The sequence below is a fragment of the Hemicordylus capensis genome, chromosome 3, assembly GCF_027244095.1.
Source record: "Hemicordylus capensis ecotype Gifberg chromosome 3, rHemCap1.1.pri, whole genome shotgun sequence".
Classification (NCBI taxonomy): domain Eukaryota; kingdom Metazoa; phylum Chordata; class Lepidosauria; order Squamata; family Cordylidae; genus Hemicordylus; species Hemicordylus capensis.
The window spans coordinates 63550483-63576530 of NC_069659.1; positions in this window are offsets into that span (position 1 = coordinate 63550483).

Genomic DNA, 26048 nt, shown 5'->3' on the forward strand with positions numbered 1-26048 from the left:
AATTGTGTGAATCATTCTATAGCTGCTGAACAAGTTGGTAACAATGCAACGGTTGCAACCTCGGGTATAATTAATTTATACCCGAGGTATAAATTAATCAGAGCCGAACTCTGATTAATTTTTCCCATGCCGGGGCTCAGCCTTGGAACATGTAAAATAAATAAATAAGGAGCCTATGCACACAACACAAGCTGTCTGGGTTACCCCAGGCAGCTCATGACATCTGGAGCATCGGGAGCCCTCTGATTCTGGCCGCTCCAGACCTGTGGAGCCCAACATCTCCACCCAACTCTTTACCAAGGTTTAACAATTGACGGTTCATTCTATTTTGGTAGGCAATCATGTGAGTGATCACCTTGGATAGCTGGTCTCCCCCATGACCCGTTGCCATTTTTGACAGTGAGCTGGGGGGAAGGAGCAGCCATGCAGAACAGAGTGGCTGCAACGCTGAGAGCAGCTGTTCCACTGCTTGCACACTGGAGGACCCAGCATGGCTTTTACCTCTGCCACCAGCTCTCTGCCACATCCCAGGCGTGTGTGGACATGTGAGCAGTGGAGGTTCAAGGACTCTCTAGATCGTGTGCGAGGAGTCAGGTAGAAGCCTACCTTCCTAACTGCCCTCCCCACCTCCCAGGGTAGTGGTTGTGAGAATGACCTCAATATGTCTTTGAAAATAGGCACATACGCATATTTGATGCATATGCAGAATGTTCCATCTTTGAGAATATTCCAACTCTACTGAACTATCATAACCAATTGATGTAGGATTATGGGTCACAGAGTTTTCACTTTAAGGCTGGAAATAGAATCCTGGCTCCTCTAATTAAAAAAAAAAAAAAAAAAAAACAGACACAGATTATTTTTTTCAGTAAAATATATGTTTATGAGAATAATTATTCCTGTGAAGCCAGATGTGGGGAACTATGCCGTATTTACTGGAACAGTTGACAATCGATCTTAAACAGCGTTGGGAGCTTCAGTACTGCTGCTTCCTAGCTAAAATGTTCAGCCAAAAGTGCACTGTGTTGTATTTTCACAGCAGGAAGAGAAAACAGCATGTTGAGTTCTCCATCTGTACCCACACCTACAGCACAGAAGAACCTGATATATAATCAAATGAACAAAACAAACCAAAGATTTTGTGCTTTCAAACGTAATTTAAATGCTCTCTGGTATTTTCTATATAATATTGCTTCCATCCAACAATCAATATTATAAAAAGGCAAAATTGTAAACATGACATGCAGTTCACTCCAACCACTAACTTTAGTGATGACCAATGATTTTTCTGTCGTGGCTCTGATATTTTGCTGCTGTAATATCACTGGGAAGATGTTGTCTTTTAGATCCTAGAGCATTGTATTATTTCCTTTTTTTCCCATAGAAAAAAAAATACTTTAATCTACCAGGACTACAAATCATACGAAAATATGGTATCTTAACAACTATTAATTCTGTTCATTCAGCCTGTAATAGCCAATTTATACTTCCTATTTCTAATGGCATTACTGCACCACATGAAAGGCAAAGGACAAATTAAGTGCTTATGAGATTTCTCAGTTTCCAGAAGTTCTCCAATGCATCATGCATTTTTTAAAAAAAAAATCAGAATGCTGTAAGCAATTTATTTACTTTAAAGTGCTATTTTCTTCTGTTTGAATTATGAAATTCTTCTTCTTCTCTAGGAATGCACATTCACGGGACTATTGTAGAGACTAATAGGTCCTGGGAAACTGAGAAAGATGAAAGGATCTGCAATACAGAATTTTCAGCACCCCCTCAAAATATTTCAAAAGGTTCTCTGTGAGAAGCCATGATGACAGTGCTATGGACGCCAGAAGTATGTGAAATATAGGCCTGTGTCTGATTTTATTTTATATTAAGAAATGAAATAATACCTGGACTCGAGGTGAACTGGCATGCTGCTCCCTGCTCTGTGAGGGGAGGAGGTGATCCAGCATTGTGTTGTTAAAATGGATATGCAAGAAACACAAAGCTTGGCCTGGGCCACTCATATGCAAAAATGCAACTGACTACCAAGTGTCTGTGGAAGGAGCCAGGGGGCTGATTCCCCCCCCCCTTTCCTGTTACAAGAAGTCAGTGTTAAATCCTTGTCAGTGATTAACTGTATTGTTCTCCATGGAAGTTCAACATAGCCAAATGCATACAGAGATCCATCTGCAGACTTTAATCTCACCTCACTGATGCTAGAAATGTATTGGACGTCTGACACATATGTTAAATATTCTCTTGTTTTCAATTACAAGAAAAACACTAGGTAGAGATATACAAGAAATAATGTAATTGCTGTCTCACAACTAAATTTTCTCACTCTCCTGAATTTTAACACCTTTTGGGGGAAGATGCAATTTGCAGCTCTCAGCACAGAGTTTACAGAAGATGAGATTCAGAGATCTCTCTGGACTGGCCAATATCCTGAATAATTAAGACTTTGTTCAGAAGGTAGCAGCAAGTTGTCACCTTTTTGGACACCCAGGAAGAGAAATACACTATAAGAATGAGGCTTTTAGACAGAGAGTTTAGCAATCTTTTTGCCTACGGCAAAAACTGCTCACGAGGATCCCAGAGTCTGCTGCTAAGCCAAAGCAGGGATTCTGGCCATGAACAGAAATTACAGCAATGCCTGAGTTTTGCTGCCCAAGCTGCCTGATCTGAGCACTGCAACAACTCCTGTCTCCACCAAAGACCTCAGCTGAAAAGTTCTCTGCTCCAGTCTCCGGTCCTGGGTAAATATGCTGCTCCTACAAGCCTGGAATTCCTTCATCCCTTCCCCTTCTCCTGCTTCATTCCCCTCGTCCCCCTACTAATTCCTGAATCTCCCCTCAAACCATGCCAGCCCTCAGACTCCCCCACCCCCCTTTTCTGCCTGTATCTGAATTGTATTAGGCTTTAGGAAGATTTAATGCACACACATATGTCAGTTAGGCACATTACACTACACCTTGAATCGGAAACATGTTATTTTAATGTGGATTATTGTATCCTGATGAGCAACTTTTTATAATAAAGCCCATTGAACTTTCTGAGTGTGTATCTCTCTATCTCTGTTTGCGCTTCTAGATCCTACATGGTCACCATATAAAAGAACTTGGTCCAGACCTATTTTGTATACTGGCTAATGAGCATATTTAGTATATAAATCAGGCCTGGTCTGTAACAACAGGGGGAATCTGGTCTGAAGAGAGGAACAACAGAATACCTCCCTCACTGATGCCCTGCTCATTTAGAGTAGGAGTTGTTCTTATTCTTTGTAGCAGTCTTCCCACTGGACTACTGGAAAATTTTGTATAAATACAATCAGGTAGTTTACAATCCACAGCAGAGATTAAGGATTTGGTAGTGTACCAGCTAAATGGTACAAGTCTAACCTCCAGTCTTGACTACTGCAATGCACTCTATGTGGGCTGCCTTTGTATGTAGTCTGGAAACTGCAGCTGGTACAGAATGAGGTAGCCAGGTTGGTCTCTGGGTTGGTCTCAGACAGACCATATTACTCTTATACTAAAAGAGCTACACTGGCTACCAATAAATTTCTGGACAAAATTCAAGGTGCTGGTTATAACCTAAACCTATAAAGTCCTAAAAAGCTTAGGACCTATTTAAGAGATGGTCTTCTTCTCCATGAGCCCCTGCATCCATTGAAATATTCTGGAGAAGTTTGTCTACAGTTGCCACCAGCTCGTCTGGAGGCAATGCAGGGGTGGGCTTTCTCTTTTGCTGCCCCAAGACTCTGAAATGTGCTCCCTGATTAAATAAGAGCCTCCCCATATCTGACCACGATTTAAAAGTCTCTAAAGAGTTATTTTTTTCGCCCAAGCTTTTTAACTGGACTGTGGTTTTAAATTGTTCTAAGGTTTTCATTTTAAATCTGTTTTATGTTGTTGTAAACCACCCAGAGATTGAAGTTTGGGGCGGATACAAGTAAATGAATGACATGCTTGCCCAGCAACTATGTATGAACAATTTTCCCCAATTCCATTCCTTTAGAGTTCCATAAGTCAGGATCAAGACTCTACTCCAATTTTTTACTTTTTCTGTATCCTGGTTTAAATGGATAGTAGGGATGTGTGAACAAATTCGAGATCAAACTGGTTTGCCATCGAACTGGGCCTATCTGAAGCCTCGCCTTCGAGCCAAATAGGGTCTGGTTCAGTTTGATTTAGAACCAAACACACCAGACTGGCTCGGGAGTTCTAATTGTAAAAACAAAAACAAAAAACCCTCACTGATGGGTCCGAGTCAGTATTCTGGTCAGTATTTCTCCTCCCCGCTCCAGCCTCCTCCTTGATCCTTTTCGGGTCAGTTCAGCCCATTTACGGGCCTTCCTAGCCCTCTGTCTGCTCATGGCGGCCATTATTAAGGCTGCCATGCATGAGCACTGGCCATTTGTGTGCCATGGACATGAAAAGGACTGGGGTGGGGGCTGGTGGGGGGAAGGAAAGGAAGGACCCCCCACCCCTACAGCAGCAGCCCCCAGAGGCCAGCATTATGAACTGGACCCATTGGTGAGTTTTTGTTTTTTACAGGGGTTGTTGTTGTTGTTGTTGGTTACAATTAGAACTTCAAACTGGCTTGAACTCAAGCTGAACAGGGTTTTTAGTCTGAGGTAACAGAACTGAACATTCCCAATCCAGTTCAGGTCTAGTCCGGTTTCCAACTGAACCAGGCAAGTTAGTTTTGTGCACACCCCTACTGGATGGTTAATTCTGAAATGAGGTTGTGCACATATTTCCACAGTTTTCAATTATTTCAGTTCATTTATGTCTTTTTGCTCATGGGCCATGGGCAGCAACTGCAAGAGAAATCCAGGGGGCAAGCCAGGAGCCTGGACAGAGAAGGCAAGCCAAGAGTCAGGAATGAAGCCAGAAGTCAACCAAAAAGCAAGCCAGGAGTCTGGATTAAAGCTGGACATCAAGACAGAGAAGCAAGCCAGGAGTTAGGACTCAAGCCTGTTCAGAACCAAAGAGTCAAACCAGAGTGAGGACCAAAAAGAAATCCATGTAGACAGAACTGAGGAATCAAGGCAAAAGTCAGGATTAATGTTATCAGGTACAGATGTAAAAATTTGATATGCATCACCAAAAAAATGGAAGCAGAGGACACTTTTCACCCAATATCCAAATGTCTCCACTTTGCATAAAATCTGCATCTGCACATTGCTATTATCCATGCATATTTTGATAAAAATTGTAGAATTTGATAATAAATACAGCTCCCCACTGCGAAGCTGCTGACCAGATGAGCTGTTTCTCTGCTTAGTCTGCTGTCAGTGCTGAGTGCTCAAAGCCCCTGCTTCTGTCTTAACTGTAAATGCATATCCTGGTTAGGTCTACCACACAGAGTCCTCTGTCCCCCATGAGTCACCCAGCCTGCTTCCCCCACCCTGCCAGCCAGGCCAGCAACTTCAACCCTTGGCTTGAGCCAGAGCAGCCAGCTAGCTGCTGAGCCAGCTTCTTTGCATGCTAGCGCAGTGGTGTATGCATGGTCTCCCACTAGCTTGCTGTTCTCTATGACTACAAACATTTATATAGGGCTTTTCAAAAGCAGGTTTCACAGTGGTTTTCAAATACAAATAAAGACTAACATGTACTGTTGTTCCCAATGGCTCACAATAAAAAAAGAAATGCAAGGTAACATCAGTATCAGCCATTGAAAGAATGTTGTGCTGGGGTTGGATAAGGCAAGTTGCTCTCCACCATGATAAATAGAAGAGATTCGCCACTTAAATTTTTTTTTTATTCAGTTAGCAGGGGTAGCTACTAACTGAGTAAGTTAGTTAGCTAACTGCTAAATTCTCACGGCCACCACTACCACCACATGAACGACACAAGCTGCTAGGGATGTGCAAAGCAGATCAAGATCGAGCCAGTTCACCATCATCCCAGTCTGGCTTGACCTCAAGCTGAATCTCCTGGGCTGACTTGGGGCCATTCGGAGGCTCTAAAGTTTTAATTAAAAAAAAAAACACTCACCACCAGGTCTGGCGTTCGCTGGAGGTAATACACATGATGGATCTGTGACAGTGTCCCTCTCCAAGCCTTCTTTATAGTGTAAATAAAACATAAAAGAACTACAACAGAGAACAAACGTTTCAATGTAAACACGTCAGCTTCAGTGTTCGATGTTCCACTTTTTTAAAAAATCCGCATTCTTATATCTAAAACTCTCCCCAATCAAATCAAACACTTAGTTACCACATAGTGGGAGGGGTGGGGGGGGGAACGATAACACACAGCTTTGCCTTCTTAACTTAACAAAGAGAAATGCAGAAGAGGATGGTAAGGCAGCAAATTCCTTCAAACACCCTTTAATGACCTATTTACTTAAGAGTTTCTTTCAGTTCTTCCTGACTATTAACTTCAGGTTTCAGTTTGTCTAAATATAACACTTCCCTTACCCTTCTTTTAAGTGTGAAATGTTCTGACTTCAGAAGCATACTTTGAGAGGTTTGTTATTCCACTATGCTTGTTTTTACTGTAGAATTTGAGCCAAGCCATGGGTCGGTTGGCAGGGCACAAAACTGAATGTGCCCAGTTCAGTTTCAGTCTGGTTCTGACTCAAACCAAATCAGGCAAACCGGTTTTATGCACACCCCTACAAGCTACACCTACCAGGCCCACCTATTCATGCTCCTGCATCATGAGGCTCTGCAACCTGCCACTGAAGCAGAACCTCCTCCCTGGCTTCCCCATTGGATGGATGTTCAGTAGGAAAGGGAAGGAGGAAGAGGAAGAGATGCTGCTCATAGAGCAAAAGTGTTCCAAGCAAACAAAATATTCCAGCTGCTCACCAGAACTTCAGACACCAAAACACATGCAAAAAAAGTTGTTTGGACCCCAAAATATTTTCTGTTCTTTCTAATGCCTAGATAGATAGATAGATAGATAGATAGATAGATAGATAGATAGATAGATAGGCATTTGGTCCCCAAAATAGTCACAAGTCCTCTATAATAGGCCCTAGTTGGCAGCCCTAGTCAGGAACAAGAAGCAAGTGAAGTGTGAGGACTAGAGTTGGATGAAGGAATCAAATCAGAAGTCAAGATTAAAGCTAGAATTCAGGACTGATTAATCAAGCCAGAAGTCAGAATCAAGAAGGAACCAGGAGTCAGGAATAAAGCCAGAAGTCAAAACCAAGGAATCAAGCCAGAAGTCAGGACTGGAGCTGGACGTTATAACTAAAGTCAAGCCTGAAGTCACAGAACACTTTACTTACTTACTTACTTACTTACTTATTCATTTACATATTATATTTATAAACTGCCTAACATACATATCTCAAGGCAGTGTACAACAGTTTAAAATAAAGCAAACAACAAAACCCAATTAAAACAATTAAATGGTTTAGTTTTAGCAAAAAGCCTGAGAAAACACAAGCATCGTAAGGGATTTTTTTTAAGGCAAGGAGCACATTCCAAAGCACTGGGACAACCACAGAGAAAGCTCGGTTCCCTATCACCATCAAATGAACCGGTGGCAACTGTAACTGGACCTCCCCACATGATCTTAGTAAGTGATGAAGTTCGTGACAGAGAAAGCACTCTCTTAAATACCATGGACCCAAGCCATTAAGGGTTTTATATGTAGCAACCAGCACTTTGTTTTTTTGCTTGGAAACATAGCAGCAGCCAATGCAGTTCTTTAAAAATCTGTGTTATATGGTCTCTTCAGGTGATCCCAGAAACCAGTCCGGCTGCTGCACCAATGACAGTTTCTGGACTATATGTACAAAGACAATCCCATGCAGAGCACATTAAAAAAGTCTAGCCTGGAGATTTCCAGCATATGTAGCACTATTTTAAGGTCATTTACTACCAGAGCCAAGAAGACCTTGTTGTTCGACCAAGGCCCCAGCCTAAACAGAAAGTCCTTCATAGTCCGTCATGAACAAAATAATCCAACTGACAGCATTGTTGAGCAAGGCCAGTCCAAATCGTGACAGCCTTTACTCCTGTCAGCTCTAGCCTATGGTTCTAGCTATCTCTGGTGGTAGCTGCTCTTTCAATTCCAGACCAGGGAGTGCCTGACACTATGGCCACATTCACATGTAATGTGGAACCACGGGTCCAATCGACTGTCAGTTCCATTCACCCCTCCCCCCTATCTCCCATCACAATTTGGACGTACAGGAGAGCTCCCTCTCTGCAGTCAGCAAGATTGCAGAGAGAAAGAGAACTGGCTATGCATGCTCCCTTCTTCCATGAAGGACCACTCACACAACCAATCATGGTGGAGTTGAGGGAGGAGCTTCTTCCCTCAACTCCAGTTCCAGGGGACGTAGCCTGTGGTTCCAAATTTGGATGTACCACAGGCAGCGTGGAACCTCGGGTTGCAGTAGCTAAACTCACCACAACCCAAGGGTTCAGATTGGAGTTCCAAATCTGAACCCTTAGTCTCGTTGCCATGGCAAACCCCATTTGCCCGTATTTGGACGTAACGTGTGGAACTGCTGGCCTGTTCAGCTGTGGTTCTGCATTGCATGAAAATGCAGCCAATATTACTGAAACAACAGTGATTCTAAAGCAGATTAGCTCTGAAAGGTTATTCACTGCTGCTCAATTCCCATGCTCATTTCCTTAAAACTTAAGTCTCATTCATAAACAATGATGAAAAGAGAGGGGCTAATATCAAATGGCTAAACTGCATTCTGTGCAAAAAGATTAGTATTTACTGATATGGAAATTCAAATAAAAGTTAAATGTAGTCTTCTCCAGTGTCACGCCTCCCCCTCTCAAATTAAATACTGGTAACTAAAATAAGTTTCTTTATTGATTAATCAATTTATAGTAACTGTAATTTAAACAGAAATATAAAAAGAGGCAGTAAATAAACTGCTTGTCTATGCAGAGATGCATTTTTCTTCAATTATATTCCAGTTGATTCAGGCCAATTTAGCAATGATTAGAAATTTATCAGGTCAAGGACCTCATTAAAATTACTCCATGGCTGTAAAATGGTCAGTGGTTATCCACAGAAAGGAGGTTAATGTACAATAAGAAAACATAAAATGATGCCAGCTTCTGATTAATAGCTTATTAATCCCCAAATCTACCTGCTTAGAAATTGAAATGAAAGGTATGACTCCCGTCCTGAAAAAAACACCCACCTATATGCATTGTCAGCATATTTACACAGGATATGCTAAAACATCATACATAGGATGATGTTAAAGTTTATCAGATATAATAATCTTTACAGGATATACTGTAGCTACAAATTCAGAGATGTTTGCAACTTTGCATGCCAGGTGCTGAGCATGAAGATCTCTGCTGCTGAAGAGAGCACTATAGTGTTTGCATACATAACCTGGGGTTGTACTTTTTTGTTTGTTTCCCATGGTAGGGGTGTGTGTGTGTGCATGGAACTAAGTGGGTCTGGGTTATACAGAATTTTTTTACATTACAGTGGGGGGGACCCACCTGGCTGGATATCTCAGGCCCCGCAGCCCACCCGCCCAGAAAATGGTGTCCCAACCCTACCCACTTCCCTCTCCCCAACAACATTCCTGTCCCAAGAAAAACAGCCACCTAGATGCCAGAGCCAATGCTCTTCCTGAACCTAGCATCCCAGGAGGACTGGGAGGAAGGTTCTATCAGGACAGAAATACCACATTTCTGCATAGATATCCTTAAGTGGCACAGCGGGGAAATGCTTGATTAACAAGCAGAAGGTTGCCGGTTTGAATCCCCGCTGGTTTGTTTCCCAGACTATATCGGGCAGCAGAGATATAGGAAGATGCTGAAAGGCATAATCTCATACTGCACAGGAGGAGGCAATCGTGAACCCCTCCTATCAAAGAAAATCACAGGGCTCTGTGGGCACCTGGTGTTGAAATCGACTTGACGGCACACTTTACCTTTACCTTAATACACAGGTGCGGGCAATACAGGGATTCCTTTTTTAACAGGAGTGATGCTCACCTGTGGGTTAAACCTGTGCATGGGTTATATTTACAAAAATACAGTATTTTTGTATCAGGAGAAGAGAATTGGATCTGTGAGTGATTGTCAGAGGGCATTCCTTACAAAAAATCTGATTCACCATACAAAGTGCCCAGTAGGTGAGTAAAGGTTCTTTTGTATGTTTGATAAAATATCCGTTTGTTTCTCAACTATGTGCAACTTTTTATTTGATGAGTTCAGATGATTATCAATTCTGCAAAATAGCAATTTCTCTTCTTGAATCACCAAAAGGGGGGGGGGATGTGTGTATATATGAAGCAAAGACTGTAAATTGACACATGACCAAAAAAACCCAACCCTTCTTCTATTATTCACAATTGCAAGATGTACAAACCTAACATGTCAGCCTGAAGGTTGACTTTTAGCATATTGTACAAGTAGTAATACCTGTAGATCTGATTCAGAGCTAATATAGATATCTGCTTAAAGATTAACACTGCAGTTGGTAGTCTCTGCTGTGCTGAGTTCTCCTCATGGGAGGAATCTTATTTATCTAATCATGCAGTAAATTCTGAACATCCCAGCAGCATGCTCCTTAGAAAAAGGAAGTCTCAGTCCTTGCTTGTAGCAGAGAGGAGCTTGACAACATGATGATGCTATAAGTTGATGCTATATAAGTTTGTCAGTTGGTAGCACCTTCAAATGTCCTTTCAGAATGGGTGGTCAGTCACTGATCCTTTCAGTTGAATTAATCTGGTAGGCATACTTTGCAATAACGCTTTTGAAAATCTAGTTGTGTGCTCTGGCTGGAAAGCTGAGGACTGGGGTTGTCGACAGGCTGGTCAATGAGTTGGGTGACAGGTAGGAGTATGTCCTGGCATGTCTCTGCGACCTGACCATCAAAGGCAATGTTGTTTTGTGGATGACTTGGCCAGGTGGAGGGACCTCCTGGTTGATAGAGTTAGGGAAGAGGAGGTAATTAGGACCAGCAAAGACCAAGAGGGTGGTGATGGTGCACCCCCTGAGAGTGCATGACCCACACCTAGCAGCAGCAGTACAGGTGGCCCTTAAACTTCTACCCCTTCATCTTCCAAGTCCAGTGGCACAGCATCCCAGGCAGCGGCGCCAACACAGCAGGCAGTTTCTCCCACTAAATCAGCACAGTAGTTCACATGGGTGTGCCTTGGCGCCTTGCCCAGTTTGCGGGAGGCTCGGCCTACCAAGCCCACCAGTGCTGCACAATGTGTTGCCCAGTATTTGGAGGTGCCTGTGGAGGAAGACCCCAAGATGGACCATACGCAGTTTGGGGCAACCCGCCACCAAGTCTAGCCTGATGTGGTGGTGGTTGCTGTGCACCTCCTCTCCTGCCCGCCCAGCAGCATGGGTGTTTTCACATGCTGGCAATGTGGTAACACCCGCTCAGTCTCGGTTGGACCCTGGCTTGCTTGAGCAGTTGGTCAACCTCCCCTGCTGGGTTACCCCAAGCTGGATGATAGAGTTAGGGAAGAGGAGGTAATTAGGACCAGCAGAGACCAGGAGGGTGGTGATGGTGCACCCCCTGAGCATGCACGACCTACACCCAGCAGCAGCACCATGGTTGACCCATGGTGCCAGTCACCTGCCCAGCAACAGCTTCCGCTCATCCCTCCCCTCCACCCTTCCTTCTTCAGCCATGCCATCTCAGTGTGCCCATTAGTGCTGTGACATGACAACTGGACCCACACTGTCATAACCTGATGCTGAATTAGCCCCTGGTTCCACCTGACCACAGCACTCGGGGCGGGGGGTGCACACACAGACACTAGGCAGTTGTGCCAATGTGGCACTGTGTAGATTTGTAAATATGTTGATATGTAAATCTGTAGATTTGTAAGCATGTAAATTCTGGACTGTGTAAATAGCTGACGGGGGCGGCAGCGGGCTGGGGCAGGGACTGTAAAAATTTGGATCTGTGAAAATGTAGATTTGTAAAAAATGTAGATTTGTAAATATGTACATTTTTGAATGTGTTGTGTTGTACATAGTTGACTTGTGGGGGAGGGCAGTGGCAGTGGGGCTGGGGGACTGCCAAAATGTATATTTGTAAATATTTCTGCCTGTATAAATGTGCTTGCTTAGATAGAAGTGTGCATGTGTGTGTGAGTGTGTGCATATGTGGAAGTTTCTTCTGTTGTGTGTGGGTGGATGTGTCAGTGGTAGTAGAGGTTTCTTTCTTTTGTGTGTAGATAGTATTTTTGCTTTGTGTAGATAGTGTGTAAATAATACTGTATAGATGCTGTATAGATGGATTTGTATATACTTGTGTATATATGTATTTGTGAAATGTGTTTATTTAGGGGGCCCCCCTGCCTCTTTTCCCTCTCCAGTTTAGTTCTGACATGCACCCACACCAGACACACATGCACTGGCCATGATGAGTAAGCATTCTCCTGCCACACCACGTTTTGTGTGGCCTCCACTGGCCCACTTCTAGCTGGATTTTCCTATCTTTTTCCTATTTTTTTAGAGCCCCCCTCTCTTTCCCCTCTTCAGAGTCTAGCTAATACACAACAAGCAAACATGCATGTGGGCAACGATGACTATGTGGTCTAGTGCCACCACATGCCTGGGGCCCTGTGTGGCCTCCAGCAAAGATGTGCTAGACCAACCACTCGGAGGTGCTTTTTTCCACAGGCAAAATGCATGCACAAAGAGAAGAATAAGGTGCACAAGAACAAGGTGCACCAGTTAGAAGAACAAGGTGCACAAGTTACTTTAAGTTCTCCTTCAATGTGGTGCTGTGTATGTTTTTGCGTTGCCCCTCTTTCTTGGCAGTTTGCATGCTGGGTTAGTTGTACTGCCTTGTACCAACTTCATAGGTGTTGTTGCTTTGTGGCTGTTGTTAGGGATGTGCGAATGGGTTCAACATCAAACTGCTTCGGTTCGACTGTTTGGGGTCAAACCGAACCACCCCCTGTTCAGTCCGACCCTGGACCGAACACCCCCGGACTGTTCGTGGGTTTGCGGACCTTTTTTTAACTTACTTTTTTGGGGTCACTTACCCTCTTTGGGGGAGTTGCTGGAGGTGGCGGAGGCGGGGAGGTTCCCCCTCCCCGCTGGCCTCAATGCAGCTCAAACTTCCCCCTCGGCACGGCAGCCATTTTGGAGGCTATCGGACCTTCACAATTCGGCTCTGAGAGGCCTGGTTAGAAGAACTGGAGGTTCTGCTGGTTTGAAGGCAGTGGTGGTCTCCCTTTAAGAGCGGGAGGAGGGTGCACTTACCCCTCCCAATGCTCCCCCCCCCGCCGGTGTCAGTTTTTTAAAAAGGCCATCGGGGCAGCAGCATACGTCCCTGCCGCCAGGTTGCCCTCATCTTCAAGATATGACCAGAAGTTGCCAACGCACCTGTGAGCACCAAAAGTGGTGGGACGGGTAAGCATATCGTCCCCACCGCTCTTAAAGGGAGACCCCTGCCACCTTTGAACTGCCCCGCTGCAGTTCCATGCACATCCTTATTCTGTGTCTCTGTTGTGTGTTCCCCCCCCCCCCAGCTTGGTGTCTTTTTGGTTGTGCCACTGCATGTTGGTGTTACAGCCTGTTAGGGATACAAAACCAGGGTGGTTGGTAGACACCCATGGATGCCAACTTCAACCCGAACCCCAAAGCAATTGGGTACTCCTGTGATTTTAGATGAATTTTTAAATAAAAAATCCCCATTCTTGCATTTCTCCCATAGGGGACAATGGGGATTTGAGGCAACCCAGCTGACCCATTCTCCCCTTTGGGTGGTGCCTGGGCACCCCAAAGTGAGTTTGGGGGCACAGCAGGTTATGCCACAACTCCCCCCAGGTAGTCCCAAGCCGGTGGGGTTTATGTCCCCCTCCCCCGGATTTCCCCCCCGTTTCTGGCCTTTTAACAGTCTATCTCTATCAGAGTAGCTTCTCGTCTCTCTCTCTCTCTCTCTCTCTCTCTCTCTCTCTCTCTCTCTTTATTTAATTATTTCAGCACTGCATAGTTGAACTCCAGATTGTTTTCATCAACCTAATGATTCTTTATAATCCCTGAGAGGTTCTTGTTTACAATCAAGACAAGCAAATAGTGGAGGGAAGAACAAACTGTGAAAGCAAAACTTTCCCTGGAGGGTGACTTGCCAGACTTTAAGACATTTCCAGCTCTTGGAGAGGATAAGATTAGTCCCTAACTCTTCACATGTAGGATGGCACCTGTAGTTCATTTGTTTCTGTCTAATTAAAATGCCAATTAATCTTTGCAATCTTACCAGTCTCTGAAAAGATTGTAATCATACAAGCTACCCTGCTGTGATCCAAATGGCAACGTTTAATAAATAAAATACATTCCAGTTCTCTCTTTACAGTCATGTGGCATTAATTCTGCCCACATACCTATCCCCAGTGCAGCTTCGGCTGAGAAAGGAATGAGCTTTTGTGTATTGTCAGAAAACTTTCCACTTAGAGCAGATATGGGTTTTTTTATATCACTCACACAACTGTCATCTGTAAATTCCATGAACTTGAGGTGGCAAGGTCATAGCCAGATCACTGTGCTTTTTCGTCAAAGACAAGGATAGCTTGAAGTGCTGGAGGACACAGACTGGATATGGGCAAAACTATCAAATGGTTGACAATGCAACAAGGAGATGGTTGGTTTGATATGAGGAAAGAATGAGAAACTATCAAGTCTAGAATGACAACCTTCTTTTCCCCCCTTTGATGCATACTTCAATGGCAGTATTGAAGTATGCTTTATCTACATATAAACTCAGCATTTTAACAAAAGGTACTCAGAAGAAGTATATTATGAAATGACACAAACCATCGGTGAGTAGTTCTGACATTTCTCCCTTGCCCCCATCTTGTCTTTCAGGATATTGGTATCTCTGAAGACTGACTAAACCACCTTTTGAAGGAATATATTTTAATTTTTCTTCATTCGTTTCTCTTTTATTCCATATCCACTCTGGCAAAGATATAAGTACTTAAAAACATCTGTTCGGGGATATGATTACAGTGTATAGTCCAGTATCCTACACACATACATTTAGCCATAATAAATCATTACAGATGAAATTCTCCACTGTCTGGAGTTTTGCACAGTCAATTATACAAGTGTTAGGGTAAGTATGAAACATTGCCAGATCTGAATCTCTGTATCACAGCCAGACTGTATGGACTTAAATGATAGCGGAGTATTTGGCATTACATGGTAGAAAACTGTAGTGAATATTTAAAAGAATATATAGCTGACAGAATAGTCAATCAATATTTAAACTCTTCTCATAGTATCATACATGGAAGAAGGTGCCAAAGATGAATGAAGTTGTATTTAGTCAAGAGCTTACTCTGTTTCCCCCCCAATTATTTAGATAATACTGGATAACATACAAATGCATCATATAGTCCATCTTATGACTCTTATGACAATCTTATGACAAGAGAAGTGCCCAAGTAATAAGCTTTAAAGTGCAACTCTTATTTTACTATTGTGATCACATACAACTTAAGGGAGGTAATGGTCCAACAGCATTTTTGTTCAAAAGAAAGCAAAGCCACAGAGCAAAAGACCAAAACATGGCAGGTCTCATTGTGGCAATAATCCTTCTGACAAGTTGTAGTGACCAGCCAATCCTCCCCTAAAGAGTCATCTGGAAGTGAACCCTGTCCTGACTAACAGGCTGGTAAACTCCAGGGCTCAGACTATCAGCACACCAGGTGGGTGGGACTTAGAGAGCTGTTGGGAAGAAGAGAGGAGTTCCTTTGTTAGAAGAAGCTAGGCTGGAGGCGAGAGAAGCACTGGCAGAAAGGCTTAGTGAGGAGTAATGGAGTTTTGCTTCCTCATGGTCAAAAGCTAGCCTGGAGATTTCTCTCATGGAATGACCTCTGCAGGTTCCTGGGAAGCCAGGAGGGCAAGAAGCTTGAATTCTCATCCAGGATTTGGTGAGTTCAAGATGAAGGAAGCCAGGGCTTTGGTTTGGGGAAGTTTAGTCTAGGGAAAGTTTGTTTAGTCAGACTCCATGTTAGACTTTTCAGTTTCTTTTGTGTGTGTTTTGTATATCCCTGATATTGGTCTATTATTGTTTAGCTGCAACTTAAGATAGATTAACTTTATTACGAGCGCATAATACAAACAATGTAGCAAAACATAGCCACCTTGAAAGTGATCTCTTTATAAAAGTTAGATAACAAAAACTCTAAATAAAATTCATCAGAGTGACCTGGAAACTTCCCCAAAAGGGGAGTAATTAGTTATATTGGGCATCACTATAAAATTTACAGTATAAAATAACATGGGGGTAGTTTCTACAGCACCCATTCCACAGGGGCAGATCCTTAAATTAAATGGAATCCCTTTATATCTACCATCCCTAACAGCCGTTGGAAGGGCATTTAGGCAGGCAAGAGTAAATGGATGCCTAAATTTAGGGATAAGAATATTATCTAAATATTCTGCTGGTTTGGAATTAAAAAGTTGTTTCCCCAGATAGATGCCACTCCTTAGACAGGCTGTATCCACTTGTAATTCTGTGTCAGCAATACGCTGCTTAATAACCTGCCAGGCCTGATCATGTCCTAATCTAAAAATCTCCTCATGGGAGAACCCAAATTGAAGAAGTTTATTTTTAACCATGATCTTCCACTTATAATTAGAGTCATCAATCATTACCAAAGAAGCCAGGCCTACACTGGCAAAAACCAGTTTTAACCAAAACTTTATAACATAGGTCCAGTAACCCGATTCAGCCCTAGCAAGACCTACTTCTCGTCTGGTAAGACAGTTGGGCACACAGGGGGGAACTTGAAGTATAGCTCTAATAAATTTAGACTGTACAGCTTCCAGCGGGCCAAAATTACTAGGAGGCCCCAATTGGGCACCATAAAAAAATACGGGATAGACTTTAGCAACAAATAACTTGATCGCTGCTGGGATAAATGAGGCCCCTCTCGTAAAATGGAATGATTTTATTTTATTTGTAGAAATTTGAGCATTTTGTATGGACAAATTTAAGTGGGTGTTTCACAAGCCAGAAGACTGGAAAACAATTCCAAGATATTTAAACGAGCTGACCTGCTTGATTTTGTGCCCCTGCATAACCCAATTGTGATATCTTGGACGTTTGGCGAACACTAAGATTTTCGTTTTGTGATAATTGACCTCTATGGATTCCTCCCTACAGAAATCATATAATATACCAAGGGCACGTTTTAATCCTATGGGAGTCTGGGCCATGATGGCCATATCATCTGCATATAGAAGAATGGGAACATGTCTATTGGCCAGTTTTGGAGGGTGAATGACAGGAGTCGAAAGACAGAACACTACAGAATTAATATAGATGTTAAACAAAGTAGGTGCTAGTATGCAGCCCTGTCTTACTCCTCTAGAGGTGGGACTATTTGAGGAGCTGCAACGTAACTAAGCTAAGAAGCATTAGCCTTTGCCCGTCCAGCAAGGGCATTGTAAAAGATCCTGTAAGTTTTAATTGTGCTTTTGTATTTTCCTACATGCCTGTTCCTTGCAACTGGGTAACCATGATTTTTAAAGTGTGCTGCCCCAACTTCATCTGGGGTGCTTTTCGAAGTATTCTTGTAACCTACTGAGTATTTTTACCTCTAACTAAAAGGTGGGAAAGCCTCAGACAGAAGCTGCCTGTGGTATTTGAATAAAACTGTTTTTCTTTTTGTTCTTTTCTTTTACAAGCTTCATGCATGTGGATTTTTAATTTAGGAGAAGGGGGGGCTAAAGGGGAGCTTTTTCTCTTGTGCAAAACATGCCTCAATCAGTCAATGGCTATCAGTTTTCTCCCCATGTGTAGGCTTGCACATGGAAGGGTGAGGGGTTTTTTTTTTTTGGACTTTTCAAATAGCAAAAGAAAGAGAGTTTCCCCTGGGATTTCCACCCCAAACCCAGAGGGCCAAGCTCTGTAATAGAGAGAGGGTGGCGGCGGCAGCCATTTTTGAGCCTACCAAGAATCATAGGAATGTTTTAGGGGTAGTCTTTGCCAGAAAGGTCTACAGGGATGAGTCAGCATTTCTTTCCTTTATGTGAGCTTGCTCGGAGACAAACGCTTAACCCACTACACAAATATACATTAATTTCTTGCCTTAGATATCTAATCTTCAAGCAGGCAGTCAAGCCTTTCCAACCAGCCCTTTATGCCTCCAGTTTCTTCTGTCCAACTGTTTTCCATTCCCATTGCCTCTGTTGATGGTTCCCAGTGTCCCAGTCCAATATAGTGACCATGTTTCCTTCTGATACTGCATCAGTATACATGTGCATGCAGATGATATATAGCAAGAGATGCTCTGGTCCATCTCTGAATTTAATTGACCTAATAATTTATTTTAACTTGCCCAAAACTGAAGATACTAGCCTTCCTGTCCAGGAAACAGAGGCAAATGTGCTAAGACTCCAAAGAATGCTAAGAAAAATATGTTTGTGTACTCCTGCTGTGGAAAAAAAATCCACATCTTGTTCACTGTCATACATATAACAAGCAGTGCTGAGACAAAACATGTAGCGGATGAACAGTCATTCTGTGCTCAGATGTCTAAGTGTAGCATTTATGCATCACATAAGGTTTTTCAGTGTTTAATGTCACTTAAAACATCACTCTTGAAGTAAAAGTGTACATGAATTAATAACATGCTGCACTAAGATCCTTTCTCACTTTCTCAAAAAGCAATTTAGTTTAATTTTGGCATTCTCTCAATCCCCCCCAACCCAATTCAAAACAGAAAATCAGTCCAGAGAGTGGCTGCGAGGGAAGAAGAAAGTTTGGAACAGCATTTTTGCAAAGGCTGGATGCTGAAAAGTGCTCACATCAGCACCATATACATTTTGATACAAGCAATGTCATCATGCCATGTTGACTCATGAGGGTGCATGTTAAAGGGATCACGTTGCCGCCTAAAAATCGAGTAATAAATGTGTCATTCCCTCCATGAGTGATGATTTAGAAACTCCCACTTGACAGCCAGCAAAGATACATTGATGGAGAATTTAGAGAAATTTTTTATGATCTATTAGGAAGAGATACAAACAAACTGACTGACAATACACAGGAGAAAAATATACCCTTTCACACCAGAGAGGAAGAATACATATATTTGGCACCAGACGAATTGCTTTCTTGGCAGTGATACAGAAGTATATGCTCAAACAGTCTGTAAGCAAAAAAAAAAAAAAAGTATTTTTTTTTAAAGCAGGATCACTATTGGAGAATTTATTCAAATGATCCACCAAGGCAATGAGAATTCATTTTTAAAGGGGATATAAGTGATACACTTTTTAAAAAGTGTTCTTTGTTGTACATGCATAGTGAAGGAAACTATATAGATATTCAATAATTTAAAAAATCAGTTAAGATGGGAGTTAAGATGCTTTACATTTTCACTCATGCTCTAAAAAGAAAGAAAACTGCAAGTTACGGTGCCCCACTTAACTTCTGTGAAATATAAACTGCAAATAATTTTTAGTCTGCTATATGATGATGGCTTTAGAAATGAGGCTCCATGTACCCACACTTTGCCTTGATCAGAGATGCATTAGGCAGGCGTTCATCAGGGGCATCTCCAGGAAGTGATTAGGGAAGCTGCACCTGTTAACTGTTTGCCTGGGTGCATCCCTCCTTGGGTTAATCCCTCCCCAGCCCAATGTCAAAATGGAAGACAAGGGTAAACAGTGGATTAATAGTGGGGGGAAAGAAGCTGATGAAGGTTCAAGTAAATAATCCAAATGCAAAAACGGTTGGAGTCATGACACAAGGCACTAAAATTCTGGATGATGTCCACAGAGAAATGTCTATTTCTTTTGAAGAGGCTCCAAATATGAAGAATTCCTAGACAAACTCCAGAGGGAGTTGAAAGCTCCATGTGCTGTCCTTATTCAACAGAGAATTTATTCTGCTTCTGTACATGCATCAAAGTGTCTCACAGACAATATTTTTTTAGCACGAAAAATTGGCTCAGTGGCTAGTATAAAATGTTTAACTCCCTAGCTACCAGTTTATACATGGATTTTTCAGCTCATGCTCATAAGTACAGTTAGATAAATGGGATTGTCTTTCAATTTTAGGAAACCATTTTTTTAAATTTTACTTATCTCAAGCAATCGTATCCTCTCAACATTATTCATTTCAAAGCTATTTGCTAATCCTGAGAGCCTAATTATAAATGAATCATGATATAATCTGGGTACTAGGCAATTATGTCTGTCACTTTACACTTTGCTCACATACTACTAGTACGCTAAATTAAGGGAAAGGTTTTTTGTCTTGAAGACCATTTCATTTTCAGCTCTTGCTGTTTCAGGTTGTATGCAACAAATCTGGCAACTTTTAGAAGGACATTTGTCATAAAATACCTCTTGAACATCTAAACTGAGACAAATTACTTTACTGAACCAATCAAGTCCCCCTCAGGACTATACCTGAGTAAGTAATTGGCACAAGAACCCTTAGATATCAATGCACTGGAAGAAATTTGTCCTGCATGAGAAGCACAATTTCTCAGCCACTCGGCCATTTCCCAGAAATTATGATTCCTTTATAGAAGATGGATGCATACACAGGTTAGGACCCAAAGAACAACTTTAGGTGTGCCTAAGGGCTTGCATGCACTTAGGGTTATTTTTGACTATTTCCCCCATCGGACAGCAAGCTAACTGCCTATATCACCCCTCTGCTCTTTAGCATTTAGCCAGAATATTCCACCATATATCCCTAGTGAGGCGTGACCTTCGGCTCACCTTTACTTCCACTCGCTTTTTACTATCTTTCTTTAAAAGAGCTCAAGAAAAGTCTTTGGTCTCCTGGAATGTTGAGAAAGAAAGGTGGCAAAAGTGAGAGGAACAGCCATTTCAGATCCCCACAAGCCTCAATCCTCAGTGAACCCCTAGACACAGATGGCCCCTTCCCTTCTCCCAAACTTACCTGGAAGTGAAGCAGCAGAGCAAGCTCTCTCACTGAGCAAATCTTTTAAAGTGATGATTCCCTTCTACTTAGCAAGGAAAGAGAGCAACTGTCCCGATCTAACCCCAGCACATGGGGGATGGGCCGTAGCTCAGTGGCAATCTATTTTGCATGCAGAATGTTCCACGTTCATTTGGCAGCATCTCCACATAGCGCTGAGAGAGACTGCTGCCTGCAACCTTGGCAAAGTCACTGCCAGTCAGTGTAGACAATACTGAGCTAGATGGACCAATGGTATGATTCAGTGTAAGGCAGCTTCCTATATGGCACAGCATCCTTTCAGTAGTTGTTGCTGGTATCTACCTTATGCTTTTTTTAGATTGTGAGCCCTTTGGGACAGGGAATCATCTTATTTATTATGTTTCTATGTAAATCACTTTGAGAACTTGTGTTAAAAAGTAGTATATACATATTCATAGGAGGAAGAGGAGGAGGAGGAGGAGGAGGAAGGGCCTGGTGAGGATGGGAAAGGGGGCTGGTTAGCAGTGGTTGTGGGTGTGTCGACTTTAATGAAAGACAAATTGACCCCAGATCCAAATCCGGAAAAAGCTGTGTTCACCTGGTATTAGGGTAAGGTATTCTATACCTGGGGAGTTCCTGCCATAAAGGTAAGTTGGTTATATAAACTTAGTCTGAGGACATTCAATGATCTCCCCACTCCACTTATTATGGCCATGGTAAACCCCTCCTCTATTCTACCAAAGGAAACCACATGGCTCTGTGGTCGCCAGGAATCTCGATGGCACAACTTTACCTTTACAGTCACCAATGAGGAAAAACTAACAAATCCTTCACTAGAGGTAGTCCAAGATATTTGGAACCTGAAGCAGGGCATCAAATGCTGCAAGTGGTTCAGAAAAACAATCTGATGCATCCAAATGGGAGCACAAAAGCAGCTCCCCCTCCCCCCCTCATTCCACACTAGATTTGAAAATAAGAATGGAGAGCAGGAGACAGTAGAGAAGATAAAAGCGGTGGCCTAGAGCATCTCTCCAACACTCTCATGTCTTGCACTTCCTCTTCTGTTCCACCCCCCCTTCCCATTTTCAACTTCAGCATGGAAGAAGGAGGAGGAGTTCTTCGCACCTGCTATCTGGATACATCAGATCATTGTTGCATGCCACCATATGAAGGGGCAGAGGATGGAAACCCTAGACCACCACTTTCCTTTTATATTGGCAGTGGTGGCAGTGGCACAGACACGAGATACAAACAGGTGAGTACTCTCAGATCATGCTACTGAGCCAGACAGTGACAAGCAGGTGGTGTGGAGGGCAGTAGCTTCACCTCACCCTGATAATCTGCCACATTAGGCTACTACCTTCAATCACTTCATTATGAAGCCAGCTCCATCCCTCACCTATTGTATGTTTTGGGTCATATTTGGGTCAGCTTGATCCAATTACTGCATCATGCAGAATGATGCTGTATTTCAGCTGGGACTCCCTGTAATCAACCCACAAAAATGAGTGCAGAGACCTCAGTTATCAGGTATTAATTTTTTTCTGATCATGTAGCTGATATGAATAGTGTCCATAGTAATCAAGTTCCCAAAGACAGTTCATGCACATTTCATTTATTTAATTGTGTTATAGGTTTGGGCACCTTTTAATATCTTGAATGATAGGATATAAATATATGAATAAGTGAATGAATGAATAACAGTTTCCAGAGTGGGATGATCCCAGCACCTTTTTATACAACAAGTCTTCAGCAAGCCTTTGCTTTGCTGCCTAATCCAAGAGACTAATGCTGGATTGTTTTGTTCTTACAAGTTGTTCACCAAGAAACATAATGCAATGATGGTATGTTAATACATAATTTCAGTGCATTTGGGATTTGGTCTTTAAGGCCAAACTACTAATATTATAAACTTTCACATTTTATCTCGCTAAATTTCCAGACACTCCCACCAACAACAACCTCTGTGTCACTTCCATTATGACAGGTTACAATAAAAAGAATTACATTACTAGAATTACAGTGGGCAGGGGGGGCCCAGACCCTTGAGCATTTGTGATGACCTCCGCAGCCAGTGCCAGGATGAGGGCAGGCTGAAGGGGCTCCTACCCTAGTTGTGATGCTTAGGGAGGAATCAGGATATCCCATGCTGCCCTTCTTTCTCACCCAGTGGTAGCATGCCCACAGCCAAGGAAGCTCCCGATTCTGTGCTGCTCTGGACCATGAGAAGAAAGTACATGGTTTAGATGCTTGGCACAGGTGGCCTCTGTCAAAGAATGCCTCTGCCAAAGAAGCCTCTTCCACTTTCCTTTTCTGAGCCATGGAAGCTTCCCTCCCTGAATCACACTCTCCTGCTCCAGAGCAGAAGAGGAAAGCACAGGGCTTCACTGTTGACTGCACTTGGCCAAGGAGCCCAGGGCATTTGCCACAGACACAGAAACAGCTGGTCTTGGCACTGCCTGCAGTTATTGGCCCCATTCAGACATAACATGGAACCACAGGTTCAGTTGTGATATATGTTATAAGAATGTAGTCCATGCTATTCTTATGGTGTGTTTTGCCTTTTATCTGTCCTATAATCAGTTCTAATTATAGTCAGATCTGCCATACAATCTTGTGATATCCAATGGACCCATAGTTCTGCACACACACACCCCACAAACACATACCTCTGTCCGCTTTTGGATGTGCAGGAGAGCTTCCTCTTTACAGTCAGCAAGACTGCAGAGAGGCAGGGCAGCTGGCTGAGTGGGCTTCCTTCTTGACAGAAGGACAGCCTGCACAGCCAATTAGGCTGGAGTGAGGGAGTAGCTTCTTGTCTCAACTCTGGCTTCATGGGGCCCAAACTGCAGTGCCAATATTTGAATGTAATTCTGGCGCCTCAGAACCGGAGTCGGAGGAGCCCAAACTCCACAAAAAATTGGGGAGGGAAACCGTGGGTCCCTTCTCCCCATTAACTCCGGTTTCCCAAATTTAGACATGTGGCTTGGGAAACCACAGGTGAAGGGGCCTCCAGTTTCCTAGTATGTGCAATTCAGAGATTGTTTGTAGGAAACTAAAGGGAGCCCACAATTTAGCTAAACCTGGTGAAGGGAGTCAGTTTCCATTATTTCATTATGGTTCCCCTACCTTTCCCCACATAGTTCAAGCACTTCCAAAGAGTAATAGATAATACTGAAGTGAACACTTAACTTCAGAAATCACACAGATTTTTCTGTTATGAAGTATGAGGATTGAAGGTGTTATGCTATAAGAATGTAGTTCATGCTTTTCCTAAGGTGCAATTTGTCTTGTATCTGCCCTATAATCTGTTCTAATTATAGTCAGATCTGCCATACAATCTTGTGATATCATTTAAAGTCACCTCAACAGCAAGAATATTAGACTACTGATTATTACTTTGGCAAGCTAAATAATTTGGCAGATCTTTTTATTGCATCAATACAAACTTGCAATTTATAAGCTTTTCTGTCCATATACAATTTATATATCAAGGTCAAATTCAAAATAGTAGTGTTCATGGAAGCCTGATGACATCTAAAAATTGCTGAGACAAAAGTGACATGTAATGGAAAAGGTTCACTAAGATCCAATTTGTAGAAAGGAAAGATCATCATAATATACTAATAATAGTAATACAAAGTTTAAGTAGTACTTACCAAACCTATCCTGTGGAGCCTCTCCTGGAAGCATTAAAATTGAGCATTTTCCCACAACCTCTATGATATATCATATTGATCTTTGGATGTAGTGCATCTGATAACATTTTTTGCTTGATCCCTGTGTTATCATAAGGGGATATTTTAACCATTTGAAAACAACTCCTTTGTCCTTTCCTTTCTTCCTTATTTGGTTGCAGACAGTGAGGCTGTTCCCACGATCACTGGAAAGTGGGCTAAGGGAGCTTACCCACTTTCCAGGGATCATGGGAACCACAGGGCTAGCAGGCGAGCCCAATGCTCACAAGGCTGGTAGCCCGCCTAATCCCCCCTCCCTTTAAATGAGGTTAACAGAGCAAGTGCTCTGAGCAGATCCCCATCTGGTCTAGAGTAGATCCCCATCCGGGAGGCTGAAGCAGCCTCCCGGGCTTGGGGGTCTTTCCAGGATGCCCCCCCGCACTCGCGGGCTTCGTTCTTGGAACTTCCGGGGTGCTGAGTGTCCCCGATCCCCGCAGCACCCGCTGGCTCCATTGTGGAGCCGGGAGTCATGTGGGCGGCTGCCCATGGCTGCCTTTTGATCAACTGTGGGGAGAGCAGGCTAAGCCCACAGACTCGGAAGAAACTCTTCTCACCAACTGTGAGAAGAGCTTCAGTGACTAGTGATATAACAATGTAAACATCCTGATTTGTGCTATATTTCAGAGAAATTGCTAATATTCAGGGTTGCTGCTGAATTATTGTATTGCCACATTTTTAGATTGTGAGCCCTTTGGGGACAGGGTTCCATCTTATTTGTTTTCTCTGTATAAACTGCCCTGTGCCATTTTTGGAAGGGCGGTATAGAAATCAAATAAATAAATACATAAAATAAAATAAAATATGTTATAGCACACGCATCATTAACCCTTCTTGCTCTGCAGTGGATCAAATTTTATAAGGCAGCTATTTCTACAGATTATAGAATCTATGCATTCCATTTCTTTGCAGAATACTGTGGCTGATATGTTGCGCATTCTCCCATCAACAGTAAGGACTCAGCTTAAAAGGCAGCCCTGACAGTGTAACAACTGATTACTTTAAACCACTTCAAGGCAGTAGCACAGCACTCATTCCCTTGGAAGCCCCTTTGCTAAACCATGTCAGGGATGCTTTCTAAGTTGTGTGGCAGCCCTGGTGGGTTCTTACTGTCAAAGGGGCAGTAAGTCATGTCAGCCCATTTATTTAAATGTATTAAAAAAAATGTTCAGGGATGAGTGGAAGAAATTGGAACAGAAATCCAGGGACTATGTGAACTTCAGATGGAATGAAAATACAGAGATTCAGCCACCCCATCACTATTAACAATATCCTACCAGTGAATTAAATGTATATAAGACCTGAAGATTTAAATTAAAGGATGAACATATGCAGAGTGTTAAATATTTTCCTCATAAACAACAGAGGCCATGCTACTCATGAGCCCTATTCAGCTCTCCACCACTGAGCTTTCACTCACCCCCTACTGCTGGGTGCCTATGGTTAAGGTATAAGGTACTGTTTT